The sequence below is a fragment of the Canis lupus genome, chromosome 4, assembly GCF_003254725.2.
Source record: "Canis lupus dingo isolate Sandy chromosome 4, ASM325472v2, whole genome shotgun sequence".
Classification (NCBI taxonomy): domain Eukaryota; kingdom Metazoa; phylum Chordata; class Mammalia; order Carnivora; family Canidae; genus Canis; species Canis lupus.
In genome coordinates this window covers 86,962,135-86,982,608 of record NC_064246.1, presented here as the reverse complement: position 1 = coordinate 86,982,608, position 20,474 = coordinate 86,962,135, and the positions used below count along the sequence as shown (strand labels likewise).

Sequence of the window (20,474 nt, the reverse complement as noted above, 5' to 3'; positions counted from 1 at the left end):
GCTGAATAAGTGTCGGTGGAATATTGTGAATGAATAATATAAATAGTCCTGTTCCCTAAGCACCGAAGAACATTTGCTCTGGTTGTCACTTCCCTCCTCATTGTGGCATGCTCTCATTCGCCATCCTGGATTCTGCAGGGAGGAGGGGGTGGGAGGGGGCAGGAATGTGGCTCTATCTGGATGAATCAGCTGCTACCAACCAACCGGGCATGGACAATGTGCCTGGGGCGGCCTCATGAGGACCCCAGGCGATAGCGCTCCTCAAGGTCCCAGTTCTACAGGTGAGAACGGGGAGCCCACCTGAGGTCATGGGGGCTAAAACCCAAAACTTGGACGGGGATCCAGACTGGACTGCAAAGCTTAATCATTGTTCTACAGTCTGTTGTGCTGAGAGAGTGGAGGGGTCTCCCTAAAAGTGTCACTGATGCGTCTTAGTCTTCACTTGGTCCCCAAGCCACCCGGTATTCACTTTCTGTGTCTGAGGTCACCCAGCTGCTGAGTGCATGGCGGGATCAAAGGTCAGTTCAGGCCTTCTGACACATCCAAGCTCCATGTTCCATCCCACAACCGTCATTTTGATATTCAGTAAGGTACCCACCCCCTCTTCTCCTCTTTCTCTGCCAGAATTTATTTATGAGAGAGAGAGAGAGAGGGAGAGAGAGCAGGGGGTGGACAGGTGAGAGGCAGAGGGAGAGAGAGAATCTCAAGCCGACTCTGCGTTGAGCATGGAGCCGGATGCGGGGCTCCGTCTCCCGACCCTGAGATCACGACCTGAGCCAAAATCGAGAGTCGGATGCTCATCCGACTGAGCCCCTTGGACCAATTCAGTCAGAATCTCAGGATGAGGCCAGGCTGCTGGTCTTTATTTTTCAAAGACCTATCTGGGCAAACTGACATGCAGAAAGACCTAAGGACCACCAAGGTGTGGGGTAGGACAGAGTCAAAGGCAGGTGAAAATCATGACCATGTAGCTAGACTAAGGATTGAGGCAAAATCACATTTAAACAACAACAACAACAACAAAAAAATTGTATTCCTTTTCTGCTCCAAGCGCTCAGTCTGAAGGATGGACCTCACCTATCAGAATCTGGAGTGGGTAATGAAGTTGAACATGTCCCTCGAATTGTCCTGACTCATGGGCACGGGGGTCATATCCTATCCCCATCCAGATGCCTTTTTGTTGAGAATCAATAGTTTGGGGAAAACAAGACAGATTCCAGCTATTTGGGGCATTCTGTGCAAGATGCAAAGGAGCCATAAGATGGGAAGGGGGATGTTAGGGGGCTAGTGCCCTGGCGGTGATAACCAGCAGCTGGCCTTGTAGGAGGAGGAGGGAATGGGAAAGCAGGCTCAAATGTCCTCACTGCACCCTCTGTTAACCTTCTAGCTGTCTTTTTGTCTAACATGTCTTTTTGGGGGGATGAGTTACTGTGGCACAGTTTAAAAGCTTTTGTTTTTATTCTTCCTACAAGGAGAGCTAACAGGTAAAAACATGACTTCTTGAAGAATAGAAACCTGGAGATTTCTGGAGAAATACAGTGGTGTGGTTGTGTAAGTATTTAGAACTGAGTACAATCGGCTCCCAGACCCTGGCTGGCTGGGAGAGGAAGAGTCTTGCATCAGTGGCAACTGTCCATTCCTTCCAATCTGTCCAAGGCTTTTAGTGCATTTCAGATAAACCAGCTTTACTAAATGCAAAGGCAGCTCCCGTGCCAAAGTTTCTGTTGGGCCTCTGTCCAGGCAGGTGTCTAGAAGTGTGATCTATGAGAATGATGAGTAAGCGGATTAGGGCTTCTTCCATTACTGTTTGCCCAAGAGACTACTAGGATCCCCGCTCCCCATCTTTGGGGTTCTTGATGTCCAAGGATAAAGATTTAATAAATGAAAGTGTCAGGCCCCAGTGCAATTATCTCCCTTGCTTCCCCGACCTGGCTTTCACTGGGGGTGGTCTGGCCAGGCCGTAAGCCCGATGAGGGATGAGGTGGGAGGCACATGCTCATGCCCTGGCAGCCCTCCGAAGGTTCCAGGAATCTTCTATCTCAAATATCTTGCCAGATTCTGAGGCTCCTTGCAGACAAAGGAATCTATATACTTTACGTAGTGTTGAATTTCAGAATCCAGCTAATGTAGGATCTTTTACAGGCTAATAAACCAGAATAACATGTGCATAAAACGATAACTGCCCATGAAAACCTACTTCACCAGCACAGGGGTTGGTGTTTTGTCATAGGTTGTCCTGTGACTTAAAAACATTGTAAAATATCCAAGCAGCATGTGGATAAACAAAAAGGAACATCTATGCTGAGAAATGAAGGCTCAGCAGTACCCCCGAAGTGGCCAGTGTGCTCCAATCAAATCACCTCTTCTTCCCCACCCCTCAAAACCACCGTACAATTTTGTGTTAATCATCTCTTTGCTTTTTATTGTGGGGTGCATGCGCATGCATGCGTGTGTGTGTGTGTGTTGTGTCTATAACCATAATGTGAATGTGACAGTAAATTGTGTTTTTAGTTTTGCTTATTTTTTAACTTTATGGGAATAATTTGTTTCTTTGGATCCACGTTGGTTTTGAAATTCAGCCATGTCCATGGATGGAACCCGACCCATTCATTTTCACTATGGAAGATGCCACGGTACGGTCAACTGATGGCGATGACATTTAATCGCCATGCTGGTGATGGTTACGTGTATTGTTTCCCTTATGAAGAACCCTGCTAAAACCATTTGTGAACATGTTTCCTGATGAACATGTGTCAAGTTAGATTTTGACAGATTTTGTTTACCAGACTCCTTTCAATGAGGAATCATCAGGAAATGAGAAAAATTCTCAAGACTGGAGCTGCCAGACCTTTTCCCTATTTTTAAAACGTGGGAACGGTTGGAACCTAGAATCCGTTGAAACAGTGAGCATGATGAAGAACCTTGGCAAATTCCTAAAAGAGAAAATTAGGTGTGATTTGTTCTTCAGAGTGCTTAAAAAATGAGTTCACTCAAAATAAGTCATGACAGATTATTTTAATCAATCCCTTTGGAAGAGTCACTGCCCTGGTAGAGCTAGGAGATATTTTGTTGACCTTCTTTCCCTAAGAGTATCTCAAGAGTCTCTGTAGACGTTCCCCCTTATAGATCCATTTCCAGTGGCTTATATTTGTTTGTTTCTTTCCACGCCAACTTCTCTAGATCACGAGTTCTATCGGGCAGAGACCCTATTTTGATAATTTAACAAAGCGTTTGACTACAAGCTAGTTGGTTCGTCAAACCTCTCTGGGCGTTGGTTGGATGGATTCTTTCTTTGAAGACAAGACTAGGAACATAGAACCACAGCAACATGGGCAGGAGATTATTGATTAACAGATGACTATCTGTTTGGAAACTTCTATTTAAGCTTTTGCCTTGTTCAACATTTTTTTGAGGGTTCAGATGACTTTGTCTTCTATATGACAACTTCATTGAGATGTAATTCCTATGCCACACAATTTATCCACTTAAATTGTGCAAGTCAGCGTTTTCTTCTATGTATAAGAAATCACCACAATCAATCTTAGAACATTTTCATCAACCAAAAAGAAACTCTAGACCCCCCAGTAGTCACTCCCCATATCCTCCCAACCTCCACAGCCTTAGGCACCCGCTAACCAACTTTCCGTCTTTACAGATTTGTCTATTCTGAATATTTCATATATATGGAATCATAAATACATGCTCTTTTGTGATTGGCTTCTTCCACTTGGCATAATATTGTTAGGATTTGTTGGTGTTGTGGCATGTGTCAGTACTTTTTTCCTTTTCTTGCTATTAATACTAATTAATATTCCTTTCTATGGGTATAACACATTTTACTTAACTCATTTATCAGTCGATAGACACTTGTGTTGTTTCTACATTTTGATTATTTTGAATGATGCTGGTGTGAACATTTGCATATGAGTTTTTGTGGAGACGTGTTTTCATTTCTCCTTGAAATGTTTTCCTATTATTTTATTTATTTTGGGCATATAAGCCTGCAAGTGAGATTGCTGGGTCACACCATAACTCTAAATTTAACTTTTTGAGGAACCTCTCTTGGTCAATATTTTAAGAAGTAATTTAGGTGAAGACAAAATTTATAATGGTCAAATCTATGAATGGCATAAATCTTCAAGAAGTCAGTGCTCTACGGTAGAGCCATTCAACATGGTAGCCACCAGCCGCCTGTGGCTGTTGAGCACGTAAAATGTGGTTAGTCCAAATTAGGTTGAGTTATAAATGTAAGAATATACACTGGATTTCAAAGACCTATGTAGGAAAAAAGAATGTAAATTCTCTCATAGATTGTCTCCAAAATAATTAGTGTACTGATTACATGTTGAAATGCTAGTATTTTGGATACATTGGACTAAATAAGTTTCTAAAATTAATTTCACCTGCTTCTCTTTACATTTTCAATGTGGTTACAAGAAAATTTGAAATGACGTATGTGTTTCACATTCTATTTTTTGTTTTTATTTTTAATTACTTTTTTATTTTAAAGATTTTATTTATTGAGAAAGAGAGCACATGCAAGTTGGGGGGAGGGACAAACAGACGTTGCACTGAGTGCAGAGCCCAACATAGGGCTCGATCCCGGGACCTCAAGATCAAGATATGAGCTGAAACCAAGAGCTGGATATTCAACTGACTGAGCTACCCAGGCTCCTCTATTTTTTTTTTCTAAGTTTTTTTTTCTAAGTTTTTAATTTTAAGTCCAGTATAGTTCACAGCTAGCGTTATTTTAGTTTCAGGTGTGCAATTTAGGGATTCAACAGTCCTGTATGCTGCTCAGTGCTCATGGCGATGAGTGTACCCTCTGAACCCCGTCACCTGTCTCCCCCACCTCCCCACCCGCCTCCCCTCTGGTAACCATCAGTTTGTTCTCTGTAGTTAAGAGTCTGTTTCTTGGTTTGCCTCACATTCTATTTTTATTGGGCAGCACCGCTCTATTCTCTTCGTATCCTTCCCTCCTCCAAACATTAGGCGAATATTAACCTGGTGGGGTTTGGAATCCGACCAACCTGGATTCAAAACCAGATTCTTCTTAGCTGGAAAAGCTGTGGGCAAGTTATTAACTTCTCTAAGTTTCAGTTCTCTTAACTGTAAAATGTTTAAAAAGTAAGACATGTTTTATTTAATTTTTTGGAAACTTGATGAGGATTAAATAACGGAAGTTACAGCGAGAACTTGGCTAAATGCAGGCATACAGAGAGAGCTACATAAATGTTGCTTCTCTTCTCTCCTTTCCTCATTCACGCTGCTGAAGGGGTCGGTAATTAAGCTAGCCAGATGATTTACGGCTCTGAGTGGGAACATGTGCCCCCTCCTGTGACATATGGTGCATTTATTTTCATAAGGGACTTTAAGATATTATGCTTAATAAAATGATTTCAATGGTTGGATTTTGGGGGTAGCCTGGATGTCATAAAGAATACGAACAACCACTTTCATCTCTTTTGTGATTTTAGAATTTAGCTTTGCCCGTTTGCAGGACAACACATGCCAAGTTTTAATAATCCTGGGCTGTTGGAACCTTACTCAACACTAGGGATATGTTGACATTGTTTGCATGCGGTTCAGGACGTCATTTGAACCATCCAGAACTCATTCAATATGGAAAACTAAGTGAGAACTTCTCCAGGGAACTTATTCTCTCTCCAGAGGTCAGTGGAATTTCCTGTTTCTGTTTGGACTCAAAATATCACATGAAGTTCTACTTTCTCTGAACGCTTTGGATGCCGGCTTGACCCAGCCACAGTTTAATGTAAATGAAAAACACACATCACAGACTCACCGCCTCCCCCCAGCTCTGAGGCATGTCTCATGGACGAAAGGTTGACATCTCCCGTCAACAGCGACCACAGACGGTCCTCCCTTCACTTTGCAGGGCAGAGAGGGTTACTTCCTTCTCCAGAATCGGTGACTACCCACGATTTTTTTTTTTCTATCTTCTTGCAGTTTTGGAAGGAGACCGAGCAACAAATATGGACAGAAATGTTACAAAGGAATTGGTAATTACCGTTACTTTTTCGAAGGAAAAATCTGTTAAAAACTCAAGTTTCACAGGCGCCTGAATGTCTCGGTCGATTAAGCGTCTGCCTTCATTCTCGTGATCCCGGGGTCCTGGGATCGAGCCCCACATCGGGCTCCCTGCTCCGCGGGGAGTCCGCTTCTCCCTCTCCCCTAACCCTCCCCCTGCTCAAGCCGGTGCACTCTTGCTCTCTCTCGTTCACTCTCAAATAAATAAATAAAAATCTTCAAAAAATAAACCCCCCCCCCACTAAACCTTCGGGTAGTCCGATAAAACCTCTTGATGTACTGAAAGTTGAAGGCAGTTCTTCCCTTGCTTTAGGATTTTAGGCAAGAGGGCAGGTATGGTCACACGAACATTAATTTCTTTGTTTTCTGTATTTCCCCCCCTAGGTGATCTGTTTCTGGAACATTCCTATATGGTATACAGTTAAAAAAAAATTAAAAAGCTGCCTCTCCACTCTTTGGAGAAAGGTGGAGAGCTCCATCCTGGTAATAGACCGGGTACCCTCTGCAGTCCCTCTGACCATCTTGCTCCCATTTGCTTGGTTAGGGACTAAACATCTTCCAGCCATGTGCTGAACTTGGCACCCTGGGATTCCTGCTAAAAGTTGCAATTCCTTCGACATCCTGCTGCACCCTCCGAGAGAAGCCTCCAAAGACTTCCAGCTGTCACTAACCATGACGAAGGGCCCATTTACTGACGGAATTGCTTTGATTGTCCTGCCCACGTAAACGATGGATAGGAAAGCATTTATTGCCGTTTCTGGAGCAGCAGAATATTGGAAATAATTGGGTTGCTTTTCTTCCAGGATGGGAGAAGCCACGGCCACGTTCTGACAAAATTCTTCTTTTGCTTGGGATTATCATCAGCAGAGATCATTTGATTCCTCAGGAAGTCAAGTCAGTGTAAAGCAGCGCTGATTTACCAGGATCAGTCAGTTCGAAGTGCCTTGTAGCTTCTAGTCTGTGAAGTCTTTTTCACCTCCCTATTTCTAACATTCACAAAAAAATATCAGTTTGCCCAACATCTTTGAACCTAACTCGTGTTGTTCCCTTACGCAGGAAAGAAGTCGCTGAGAAGAAGCCAAAGAATTGCTTGCGTTTCTTCTTCCTCCAACCCGTTTCGAACCTTGATGACTCCTCATCTTCAGAAAAACAACACAGATGACTAGCAGGGGCCGTTCCGAATGAAACTAATTACTGCCCAGAAACGGCAGCCAGACACACCTACTTTATTTTCAAAATGAAGTTGTTTGATGAGGAGCAGATAGTCGGGCAAGTCGAGATGGCAGTAGCAAGGTTTCCTCTTCTGGGATAACTGTTTTCACCTTATTTGTATCAATACTGAGTAGAGACAAAAAAAAAAAAATTCAGTTAATGTGAAATCACTTAAGTTGATCACACAATTACAATCAGAATAAAAAGGAGTAGATTTGGAGAATGATTCATTCATAATCCACCTCCTTCACATAACAATTCTTAATTTATTCATATTTTCCAGTTTTTTGGAAGTCTTGCTTAATTTCCAATCTGGTATAATTAACTTTTTGAAGTATTAATTTAAAAAAAATTTTTTTTTCCAGTTTTCATCCAAAATAATGCAGAGAAATGGGTGCTTTCTTTAACGTCTGATAACCCCCGTGTCATTTAGCCAAACGGTTAACCATTTAGCTTAAAAGCTGAATATATAAAGCAAAAACTCATATCAAGAAAACTTAAAAACAAGAAAAAATTGTTCTGGGAGATTTTAACACATCTGCCTCAGAGGTTAATAGACCAAGCAGATAAAATATAAGGAGGAGCAGCGTTTGAAGAATGTTAAGGACCACCCTGAACATAATAGAGGAACCTATAGGTCTTTATGTCCTACAGGAAATGTGTGTTCCTTTATGACTCTGGGCCCCTAACAGACACTCCATCACATAATCGACCCGAAGAGAATTTCAGTAAATTCCAGAAAGGGGAAGTTTCCGAGGCCATCTTCTTTGCTTATAATCCAATCAACCCGGAAACCTCGTATAAAGATACGGGGTTCAAGAAGGCTTGGCCTGACCTGGTGGGACGCGCGAAGGCCAGAGCTCAGGGCAGGAGCGGAGCAGACAGACCCTGCGGTACCCGAGGGCTTGGGAACACAGGCACCGCCAGTGGGACGGGCTGCCGGCGGCCTGGACGTGTGCGGGGGGCTGTGGGCTCTTCGGAGCCCCCGGGTCAGCCTGACGCCTTCGAAAGGTTCCCACAGTTCGGAGAACCCGGGTCAGGGCCTGCAGCCGAGGGCAGGAGGGAGCTTTCAACGTTATTCCTTCTTCTTTCCAGCATCGAGGAAATGAGGCCGCGTAACAATGAGGCTTTTTCTGAGGACCCGATAAGATCTTTCTTCCGAGTCTGGCGCTGGACTCCAAAGCGCTAGACTCTTAATCAGCAGCCGGAGGAAACCAAGGCTTCCTTCCCGCACCTTCCCGGCCTCCGCAGAGCCGCTGCGGGCCACGGGTCGGGGCGCTCCCCGCCGGGCCCGGCACCCACCAAGTGAAGGGCCGGGTGCCCCTTCCAGTGGGTGGTTCCTTTTTTTAAATTTTAAATCTTTAAATTTTATTTATTATTTATTTTTTAATTAATTAATTAATTTATTTATTTTTTCGGAGTGTGGTTCCTTAAAAGAAATTCTTTTGTATTTGGTACCAGTTGAGCGGCCTTCGTTGTATTTCGTCGGCCAGTCCTGTCAAAATCACGATTAGATTATTCGCATTGAATTAAACCGGTGTGGGCTGGGCTGGGACGGGGCAGGAGTTGGGTTTGATGAAAGAGATCTTTTAAATGAATCTTTTAAATCTTTTATTTTTTTATTTTTATTTTTATTTTTATTTTTATTTTTATTTTTATTTTAAATCTTTTAAATGATGAAGAATTCCCCAGGGATGTTCTGGCCCCAGCCAAGGAGGACACCCATCTCCTCGGGGCAGGAAGGCTCACCCGCTCCCCTGCCCAGCGCGCCCTCGGGACCCGCCCCGGGGCCCCAATACCTGTTAGTTAGTAAGACGGGCTCACTGCGAAAGTGAGCGCGGGTGGCCGCGGCCCGCTGGAGCCACGGCCCGGAGAGCAGCGCCTTTCCAGAAGATGCCACGTCGCCGAGGATGTCTGCTAACCTGCTCTGGGTCAGCCGGGGAGAATTCTAACATCCTTTTTTTTTTTTTTTAAAGATTTTATATATATATATATGTGTATATATATATATAGAGAGAGAGAGAGAGAGGCAGAGACACAGGCAGAGGGAGAAGCAGGCTCCATGCAGGGAGCCCGACGTGGGACCCCATCCCGGGTCTCCAGGATCACGCCCTGGGCCAAAGGCAGGTGCTCAACCGCTGAGCCACCCAGGGATCCCCTCTAACGTCCTTCTGAAGTAGACTCTTACCTCGGGAGAGCAGGGCCAGGAGGAAGGCACCCACCGGCCTGCAGCCTGGGCCGGGCCATGGCCTTGACAGCAGCCAGGCCCCTGAGCACCTACAGCACTGGGGCACCTGAGCACCGCAGCACCCGGGCCCCTGAGCACCTGCAGCACCCGGGCCCCTGAGCACCCACAGCACCTGGACCCCTGAGCACCTGGCCCCAGAGCACCCACAGCACCCAGCTCCTAAGCACCCACAGCACCTGGCCCCTGAGCACCTACAGCACTGGGGCCCCTGAGCACCTACAGCACCCGGCCCCTGAGCACCCACAGCACCCGAGCACCCGCAGCACCCGGGCCCCTGAGCACCTGCAGCACCTGGCCCCTGAGCACCCAGCCCCTGAGCATCTGCAGCACCCAGGCCCCTGAGCACCCACAGCACCCAGCTCCTGAGCACCCACAGCACCTGGCCCCTGAGCACCCAGCCCCTGAGCATCTGCAGCACCCAGTTCCTGATCACCCACAGCCTGCTGTAGCAACTGCTGCCTCAGGAGGCCCGGGCCACTTCCCGTGGACACCTCCTTCGTTTCTGTCTCTTCTCACCTTCCTCTGTCTGCCTGCTCCGCACAGGGCCGTCATTTTCCTTGGAGGTTTGTTTCTCCGGGGACACGGGCAGTGGGGACGCCAAGGACGACCGAAGCCTGTGTCCTGGAGCCTCCTTCACCGCCGGCTGGCCAGGCCCTCCCTCCTTCCTGCTCCAAACACTGAAACCCCCAGGAGGCAGCAATTGTCACTCTGTCCCCGTCTTTTTCTACAAAAAATTTATTTATTCCCGAGAGACAGAGAGAGAGAGAGAGAGAGAGAGAGGCAGAGGGAGAAGCAGGTTCCCTGTGGGGAGCCCAACGTGGGACTCGATCCCGGGACCCTGGGGTCTCGCCCTGGGCCCAAGGCAGCCGCCCCACCGCCGGGCCCCCCGGGGCCCCTCCTGCCGCCCTTTCCCGTGCCCTGTGAAGTGACAGAAAATGAGAATCGCGGTGCCCTCAGCCTCCTTCCCCACCAAGGCGCCGGGGCGTACCTGTGCGTCTATGGGGAAGGACTCTGGTGTGCAAGTGTGCAAACGGGCCACTGGGGACTGAGATAGGCCCGCAGCCAAGCGGTGCCCGGCCTGCGCTCGGGCTGCCTGAGCCGTGGAAAGGCACGCTCGCGTGTGTCGGCCCACGTGCAGTGAGCGAGCACAGACGCACGCATCCACGCGCGGTTCCGAAGCTTTGAGAGGAAGTTACCTTGCATTTAGAAGAGCAGAAAGGCCGGCCCTCCGCACCCCATAACCGTTCAAGTGCGGGATTTCAGCGTTCGGGAGAACCCAGCAGCTTCCAGGGCAAGCAGCATCTGGTGAAAGAAGGGACACGGGTGGCAGGGCGAGGGCCTTGGGTCCGTGTGAGCCGCGGCTCCCGGGGCAGCGTCCCGGCCTGGCCTGGGCCCGTCCCGACACGCCTGCGGGGCTGTGAGGACGGGAGCTGTGTGACAGCGCGGCCGGGCTGCTCACCCACGGGCTCCCAGGCCCCCGAGGCTGCTGCACTTCCAGTCGTCGGCACACGAGTCGGCGTCTGTCACGTGGGTCCCCTTCCTTGCACGTGAGAAGATCAGGGGCGCCTGGGCCGGCCTGCAGGGGACAGCTGGGGCCTCGGGACCGAACCGCACCGCTGGCTGCGGAGAAGCCCTTGGAGCCCACGCGAGTCCGTCAAAGTGCCAGCAGAGGCCCCGGCGCTGGTCACCCACCGGAAAGGTGGAAAGGTGCCCCTTGGTCACCCACCGGAAAGGAGGAAAGGTGCCCCTTGGAACATGCAGAGTTCAATCAACAGTGGCAGGATTTAGACGTTACCTCTCGTTTGTCTGATTTGTATGGAGCAGCTTTGCCAAGCCCTGCAGGGCTTCTCCAACCCGGGCATCCACGAGCCGCCCCCAGAGCTCCTTCCCTAGACCGAGGTGGTGCTGCAGGACTTAGACGGAGTGTACCGCCGTCTGTCATTTACTCTGAAATGTTGCTCAAGATACATAAAGACGGGCAGGCTCACAAGAGCACAGATAGAGGAAGATGGTACCTGGAGAAGCTAGCTTTGGGGTGTGCACGGGTCCACTGCAACATTCTTTTACTTTTTTTTTTTTGCACGTTTGGACCATTCCAGGATAAAATATTGGGAAAGAAAAGAAATACTAAAAAATGTATATAGTATTTGCACGAAGAAGAGAAATGATGGGACACACAGTGGAATGGAGGCCCTTGAAGGATGAATCCGTAAATTTACGACTAGATTCAGGAGCTCTTCCCAAAGGGAAAAAAACAAACGGACAAATAAGAAAGAAGAAAGAATAAGAAATCATAAAAGGGTGAGATACACAGGATGATAGTAAGTATGAGGAATCCCAGAAAGATGATACATGAAAATCAAGAAAAAGATACATCTGAAAAAATAAAGATTTAAAAGACGCGGATGAGAACACCACCACCCCCAGCAGATGCTGGCTTTGCTCTGGCTGTCTTCCCTTGATGGCGAAATCTGAGTTTCTTTCTTTCTTTCTTTCTTTCTTTCTTTCTTTCTTTCTTTCTTTCTTTCTTTCTTTCTTTCTTAATAGGTTTTTATTTTATTTTATTTTATTATTTATTTTATTTTATTTTATTTATTTTTTTATAAATTCTTTTTATTGGTGTTCAATTTGCCAACATATAGCATAACACCCAGTGCTCATCCCGTCAAGTGCCCCCCTCAGTGCCCGTCACCCATTCACCCCCACCCCCCACCCTCCTCCCCTTCTACCACCCCTAGTTCGTTTCCCTGAGTTAGGAGTCTCTCATGTTCTGTCTCCCTTTCTGATATTCCCCACTCATTTTTTCTCCTTTCCCCTTTATTCCCTTTCACTATAAAAAATAGCGAAATCTGAGTTTCTAAGTGAATCCCAGCATTGGAGCGTTTGGTGCTCCTTCCATCCTTCGCAGGGATTTCAGGCTGAGAGGAGGGAGGGAGTCTAGAGACCCACAGGCTTTAAAAACAAACAGCTACGGGAGGGCAACGATCATCAAAATGAAGCAAATGTCTCTTTCTTTCTTTCTTTCTTTCTTTCTTTCTTTCTTTCTTTCTTTCTTTCTTTCTTTCTTTCTTTCTTTTCTTTCTCTTTCTTTCCTTCCTTCCTTCCTTCCTTCCTTCCTTCCTTCCTTCCTTCCTTCCTTCCTTCCTTCCTTCCTTCCTTCCTTCCTTCTTTCTTTCTTTCTTTCTTTCTTTCTTTCTTTCTTTCTTTCTTTCTTTCTTTCCTTTTTTATGACGGCCTGGACTTTATGTTCTGAAAGATTGGCTTCTGTCGGTTGGTAATTTCTCAATTGCAATGATGGCAGAAAAACAAATATTTTAAAAAATAAGCACACTGCTTCCTGGCCAGATTCTTGTGCTACTGGAGGTCAGTGGAATGCAACTTCACATATTTATAGCTCAATTAATATTTTTTTGGCCTCAAACAAAAAACTTCATGCATGAAAATGAAAAGCATCCTAGTTATTTGAAATCGACTTTATTGTTTTTGTTAAAGTGATAGATGGGTGTTATAAAAATTCAAGCCATTTAGAAAGTTTAAAGAAGAAAAAAAAGTTTAAAGAAGGTAAAACAAAAAAACAAAAAAACAAAAAAAACCCCTTGAAACTCTAAAAGCTACTACCTGGAATAAAATCATTATCTACATTTTAAATACATCTCTGCCTACACAGCCAGGAGGATGGAAATACAAGATTTATTTACAAAATGGGAATCTTATGCTCTAGACCATATTTGTGAAAAACAATTTAATTTTTGAAATTAATAGAAACACACTGAATTTTAACTGAACTACTAAACTTTGGATATTAGTGCTTTTGAAAGTTTGCAAAGACGATTAAAAATAGGTTTATAGGTGATTAAACTTTATTTCAATCCATATTATTTTATGTATTTTCCCTCCTGCTATGAACAGTGAGGAAATGAGGAAATGTGTGCTCCCTGTCTTCCCTTTCTCCTGTTAACCCTCCCAGTTTTTGGTGGTCACCTATTTTTTTTTACATTGTCAGGATTCATAAGGTTTACATTCTGTTTTGAAATATAATCCTGCTCTTGCTTCAGTTTAGCTCATAGTGTCACCTTGATAATCATGATGATCTGATAATGGGGCAAGTATTTATTTAGGGCTTAGGAAGGGACACGCATCATGCGAAAGCACTTTTCTTGTAGTTTCTCATTTCAGTCTCCTAACCACTTCCTTAGGTAGACACTGTCTCATACAGATGAGAAAACTGAGACACAGAGACGTTAAGTAACTTGATCGAGGTCACACAGTGGGTGGCAGGTCTGACTGTTAGATTCGCTTGTGCTGGGATATTCCGGTAGTCTTTGCTGAAAAAGTCACATGGATGCTATATTTTCTGATTCCAGCATGTCTAAGGACACGTCATTTTTATACCTCAAGGACTGTTTGGCTGGACATTAACTCCAGAGTCACCCTCTCCCTCATACCTTTGTTAATATGACCCACGGGCTTCTGGTATTGATTGTTGCAGGGAAGAAGTCAGAGGCTAAAGTGGTTTTTTTTTTTCCTCTTGGAAGTAACTTGGTTTTCCAGCCTAAACGTCTGAGGAATTATTCTTTATTCTTGAGGCTCCATAAATTTTCCAAGATGAGACAAACTATAAATAGGTGTGTATAGATTTATATAGGACCGAGGTGTGCCCTCTCCATCTGCGGGGCTGAGGCTTTACTTGAGAAGTAGCATTGGTCTCTGTCCCACTTGTGTATCTTTTCAAAGACATCGATTATGTACCTATCGGGAATTTTTTTCCCCATTTCCTATATTTACTATGTTCTCTCTAATTATTTACATCATTGTTCTTCTTTTTTATTCCATCTGATTTCTTCAAACCTCCTCTCCAATCTGTGATGGTCTTAAAGTTTGTTTACCCTCTTCTCTGTTGCCTCTAATGTGGCGTCAGCTCTCTAACGACCCTGTTCCTCCGTTCTCTTCACACATTGCCCACGTACTCTTCACCCCATCTGCTCTCGTCACCTTTACTTTGCCTTTTTGTAAATTTTGCAGGATCTCTTTTCAGAGAAGTCATTTAATCTTTAGTTCCTCCGAGACTCTGGAGAATAACTTGCAAACTTTTCCCCTTATTTTTGGGAGCGATGCTTCTCCTGATGTGTTCTTTGTCTGCTTTTCCGCCTCGGTTCCTTCTCTCTCTCTCTCTCTCTCTCTCTCTTTTCATTATCAACACATCAGTCCCGTGGTAGGAGCTTTTCTGTGCATGACTCGTCTTTCAGTGGGGCCCTTCTCTCTGCGTGGGCTGCAGGATAGCGTGCGGAGTGACGGGGTTGAGGAGACATGCTGGGAAAGGTGTGACAGAGAGACCTGGGCAATCCTCAGGATGAATTAAGGTGTATCCTCTAACAGCCGCCCATCTACCGCTGACTTCCACACTGAGAGGGTGTCTCACTGCAGACTTTGATGTGGACAAGGTTGGGGTGTCTCGTGGTGCATCCTGCGTCTCCGTCTTTGTGTGTTATGGGTTGAGTTGTGTGCCTCTTCCCTAAATTCATAAAGTCCCAACCTCCCAGTACCTCACAATATGACCTTACTTGGAGATGGGGTCATTGCAGATGTAATTAGTTAAAAGGTGGTCCTCATGGAGGAGGGGGGGGCCTCCTCCATGTGACTGGTGTCCCTGTAAAAAAAAAAAAAGAAAAAAGAAAAAACAAGTGAAGAAAGAGACACACACACATACACACAGGCATCTGAACACAAAGGCAGAGGGTGGATGATGCCATCCACAAGCCCCGGAGGGAGACCTGGCCCAGGCGCTTCCCTCACATCTCGCAGAAGGAACCAAACCTGCCAAAACCTAGATCTCAGATTTCCAGCCTCCAGAAGTGGGAGACAAGAGCTCTGTTGATAAGTTGCCCAGCTGTGGGGACAGCTGTTAGAGCAGCCCTACCAGCGTGCGCACACTCTGCGTCTTGATTTGGTGACTAAGCCCCGTCTCGGTCACGTCTGGCAGTTTCCCTGGGTTAGGGCACTAGACTCTAGGATTTGACCTTTATGTGTTTGGGGAGCCTGGCTCTCTTCAGTCCCACCTTCCCCACCACTCCGCAGCCGCAACTATGGCTCCATGTCTTCCCAATATCCCCGTGTCGTGTCGCTAGCCAGGCGGCTCTTTCAGGACCGCATGTCCTTTCTTCGAAAGAAACCTCTGGGGAAATTATATCAACTCTACATGCTCTCCAATTCCAATAAATTTCATTTTATTTTATTTTTGACAGATGTTCTTTATACTTCTAATTCGAGACAGAAGGCTTCTCCTTCACTTAATTTAAAAAGGGAGTTTCCCTACCTTCTGGGTCCTGTTATTTTTGGTGGATTTCGGCACATGCGGTGGAGTGAACATAACTTTCTCCTATCGTCTGTAAGTAAATATTTAAAGAAGCCTTACAGTGACAAACATCTCCTATTTTTCAGATAAATAAACTCGGGCAAGGAATTTATTTAAAAGCAAGGGATTTATGATGAAAATGAGAGCTGGGGTGCCTTAAGATTCTCTGTCATGCTAGGAGCTTAGTGTAAATCAATTGAAAAAAAAAAAGTAAATAACTTTGTCAAGCCTTGGGGTGAGTGTGGGACATTTCTGTGTCCTCCCTCAAAGAAATGATGATAGTCCTTTTAGCTGATTTTGACTGGGGTAGACATGGGCTGCTTCCAGTGTGGGTGACAGCACAGTTCCAGAGGCCATCTCAATTTAGTTTTATTCCAGCGGTTGACAAGCTTTTTGTAAAAAAAAAAAAAGTCAGATAATACATATTTTAGACTTTGTGGGCTGCACTTGGTCTTTGTCACAAAATTTTCTTCTTTTTCCTTTTTTTTTTTTTTTTTTTTTTTTTTAAATACAACCCCTTAAAAAATGCAAAAACCTTTCACAGCTCCTGGGTCAGACAAAAATAAGAGTGGACCAAAGTTGGCCAACCCTTGTTCTCTTCTAGGGTGCATCTTATTTTTTTTTTTTTTTTAAGATCTATGTATTTATTTGAGAGAGTGAGAAAGAGGGCGAGGAGGGACTGAGGGAGAGAGAATCCTCAAGCAGACTCCTTGCTGAGGCCCAATGTGGGGCTCAGTCTCGGGACCCTGAGATCATGACCTGAGCCAAAGTCAAGAGCTGGATGCCTAAGCAGCTGAGCCCCCCATGTGCCCCCAGGATGCGTCTTAAATTCTCCCCACGCTGCACAGAGATCCTTGTGTGGCACTGAAGCGATTTCGGCGGGGTCTCCCCTTCTGAGCTGAGCACACACCCATCCAAAGTACATTTTAATGCATGAAGAAACTCTAAAAAAATACAATTCTCACATTTCTTGTTTAATAAGTTAGTTCGCGTTAGAGGAGGGGCAAGGCTTGCTAGAGATTGCTCAGAGTTCTAAGCAAGAAAATCTGAAAAGCAGACCGAGCGGGTGTGACATGCAGCCCGCGTCCCCAGCACCAGCGACCGTCCAGGACACCCAGAGAACCCTGAGCCCGACGAACGTCAAGTAAACATGGCTCGTGTTCCGGAGAAGCCCAGAGCTCAAAACAAAATAGCAGCACTGCCACCGTTTCTAAGTAAGGGTCTGTAACGAGCACAGTTTTAACCACGACGCCAAATCATAAACCCGTGCACAGCGCGGGGCCCCTGGAGTCGCCCTTGGTCGGCTGCCCGCCAAGCGTTGTCTTCGACAGCGACCGTCGGGACTGACCCTGGGGCTGCACGGTCCTCGCAGACTGCTCTCACGGAGCTTAGACGTGCTTATTCGTGGGAAGGGAGGACGTGTCCCGGAGGTCGCGCACGTGCCGGAGTGCCACTAAGCGCCGCGGTGCCGGCTCCACTGCCCGCGCCCCTTTGCGGAGCAAGTGCTGCTGTCATCTCAGGCTGAGGAAGCTGAAGCTCAGACACGTGAAACAGTTTCCAGATTACGAGGCGAGCGAATGCCCTGTCGGGGCTGGAGGATTCCTCTACCTTGTGTCGGGCTCCGTTTCTCTGCCATCGTCGAGCTGCGACACCTCGCAAGGGTCAAGGGAGACCATGTCTGTGAGATCCCTCTGGAAGCTGTCCTGCTGCCGTGCAGATGTAAGGGTTCAAGGTTAACACGTCTTGTGACCCCAAATTGTCCAGGAGACACAAGGAATGACGTCTCTGGAGGGTCCGGGTGCGGGAACCCTCTGGAGGGGTGTTGGGGGTCTCTCCTTGGTACGACTGCATGATGACAAGGCCTGTCCGCCAGAAAAGACGCAGGGGCTAGGGCCCAAAGCCCAACTGAACGAGCAAAGGGGAACTCGTCTCTTGCCCTCACGCCTCCTCCCGGAGAGAATTCCTTGGCACGACATCTCATATTTTCTAGGGCAAGTAGAGTATGTGGCCTGAAAACCGGCCTCTTGAGACCAGTTCCTTCAACTCCTTATACCTGATTTTTTTTTTTTTTTTTGATCAAACGTCTCCTGTTTCAGGCTAATGTTTTAAAAATGGAAATGAATCAGAATAGAGAGGTGCCTCTGGGATCCCAAACTGGTTTTCACCCTCTTTTCACAGAACAAAGGTAGGAGATTTGCATTTGAATCACTCTGAGGGAAGCACCGGGAAGGACGGAGCTAAGGTTGGTGAGCGGAGGAGAAGCTGGTGCATCTGCCAGCTCTGGGCAGGCGGCCGCTCCCTGAGCCCCTCTCTGAAGAGCCGGCCGCCGGCGTCGGGATGTGGGGTACCGCACAGGGGGCTCCCCATGTGACCCGAGGCCTCGAGCCGCCGGGCAGGGCGTCAGTGACTTCTACGGGGCCTTAGCTGTGGGAGGACGTGAAGACCCAGGGGGAAGAGAAGAGTGAGAGGGGAAGGGAGACGGGACGGGGAGAGGCAAAGGAATGAGGGACAGAAGGATTTAGAAGGGGGCACCTGCGTGGCCCAGCTGGTTAGCGGCCCCCTGCCTCTTGTTTGGGCTCAGGTCCTGATCTGGGTCAGGAGACCGGGTCATTGAACCAGAGCCATCCACGGGCTGTTCTTTATTTCTCTTAAGAGTAGCTGCCACTCGATTCATAAGGTCTCCTTGTTTTGAAGGATGAACCTTTACAAATATTAGGTCCTAGACTGTCTTTTAACTTTCAGGGAGCCCATATTATTACTCAATTTAGAAGTTTAAAAAATTCATAAACTTCTAATTGTGACTTAACACCAGCTTCGGTACGTCCCAAACTCCTTCGTTTTTTTTTTTTTTTTTCTTTTTTTTTTTCTTTCTTCCCTTCATTTTCTTCATTTAAAAAAAATGATGTTGTTGAGACACTATATATTCAGTGACTCCTTTCAAGGCAGGGGCATTTCAGTTCACTGTTTCTTCATCATTGTTTTTCCAAGGAAAGCCAGCGTTCTTTCAACACTGGGCATGTCTGAAATGCGCCTCATCCACGTAGCCGTAAAGGGGCTCTGAACCAGCTTGTCCACGTTTACCAAACCCGGGAGGAGACACCAACCTCTCACGCGAGCCTCAGAAAAGGCAGAATTCGAGCTGCGATGTTCCCTCATCAGCTTTACTCCTGTCAGGGTTCTGGCCCTTGAGGCTCTATCAAATGACAAGAGCTGGCTTCCAACACACAAATGACAGGCATTGACGCTGCAGAAATGCTGCACGTACTTAACTTCTGCAGCCCACGCTTTTGGAAATTGGCAGCAGCGAGGAACTTGAACTCTTTTCTGGAATGATGCAGTAGACTGGGGGAAGCTTCATCCTATAGTCGTGGGAGGGAGAGGCTGAAAAAGTGTGAAAACTGGCATAAATCCAACAAAAGGGTGAGTCTGTACTCCAAGGGGGCAGACGGGGATTAGGAGGTACGGAGCATAGAAGCACGTACTTTCATCCGTGCGTGTACCATACACATATTTAGGGGGAGACAGCAGTGGAGCAGGTCTGTCCTGATCCCTGGTGGCTCCAATTAGCAAATTGAAACGAGCCTTTTGCAGTGTTCATGCAGAGTCTAGAGAACTACGTTCTGGGAATGATGTAGGGATTCCGATATCCATCCGTTGGGGATTTGGACTGGATAATGCTGCTGCCCTAGAGGCCTTATGAATTCCACCCAGGCTTCCTTCCGCTGCAGGCCTCCACAAGATCTGCATTTTAGACGAAGTACATCACTGACATCCGCACTCTCACCCCTGTGCTTCCCCCAAACCGCAGTAAATTCTAAATTAACGCAGTTAATAAATTCGAGTTAACATGAAAACCAGTGAAGCACAATCCAGGGTCTTCTTGTCTTGTGCAGGAGAATATCCTCACCCTTCTGGAAACGTTTTATGATGCATCTCGGTGGTTTAACCCTAAACAGGTGACCCTAATGAAGTGTCTCTCAAGCAGGAGAGAAGACCAGCTGGAGAGAGATCTCGTGATCCTATTAATCCAACTCCCAGATCGGTGCATCTTGGGGTGGGGGGCTCTATGCATGGTTGCCTGTGGGCTCAGCATGACTCCCGTGGGCTCCGGGTGGGCTCCGCGTGGGCAGGCCGCTGCACCTGCAGAAGCCAGGCCAGGGCCAAGCGGCGGGGGGCACAGAGGTCACGGGGCGTGGGGCGGGGGAGAAGCGGGGCGGCCTGCCGGCAGGTGCAGGCCCAAGCGAGCCCCGCGCAGCCCGGTTGCTGTCTGTGGGCCCCGCGTGTCCAACCGCGGAGGGCCGGCTGCGGTCCCGACCCTGTGCCCCGACCCGCCCTGCCGGTCCCAGTCCCTAGGCTCTGTGTCCTGGGCTGCTCCTCTGAGGCCCGCGGGAGCCCCCTGGGCACCTGCGCCCTCCCAGCCCCAGCTCCCGACTCCCTAGATGGCAGGAGAAGTGTTGATGCTCTCCCCCATCCAGGTCACCGTGAATTCTTTTTCTTTCTGTTTTTTATAATTATTATCATCTAATTATGGATTTTTCCCGGTTCATGAGCATTGCCTCCAATATTTTGAAAGATTATTTACAAGAAACCGGTGTCCCCCCCCCCCACATCCCG

The 20,474-nt window shown here is 47.0% G+C and overlaps 1 long non-coding RNA gene across 2 annotated transcripts; it reads left to right on the top strand.

Moving 5' to 3' along the window:
• The first annotated feature begins 17,388 nt into the window (after positions 1–17,388).
• LOC112652728 (uncharacterized) lies at positions 17,389–19,714 on the top strand. Of its 2 annotated transcripts, none has more exons than XR_004815278.2 (2): positions 17,389–18,045; positions 18,849–19,714. It is a non-coding gene; the product is annotated as an uncharacterized LOC112652728 (long non-coding RNA). The 2 variants fall into 2 exon arrangements; XR_007410078.1 differs by having other exon boundaries at positions 17,389–18,102.
• Positions 19,715–20,474: the final 760 nt, after the last annotated feature.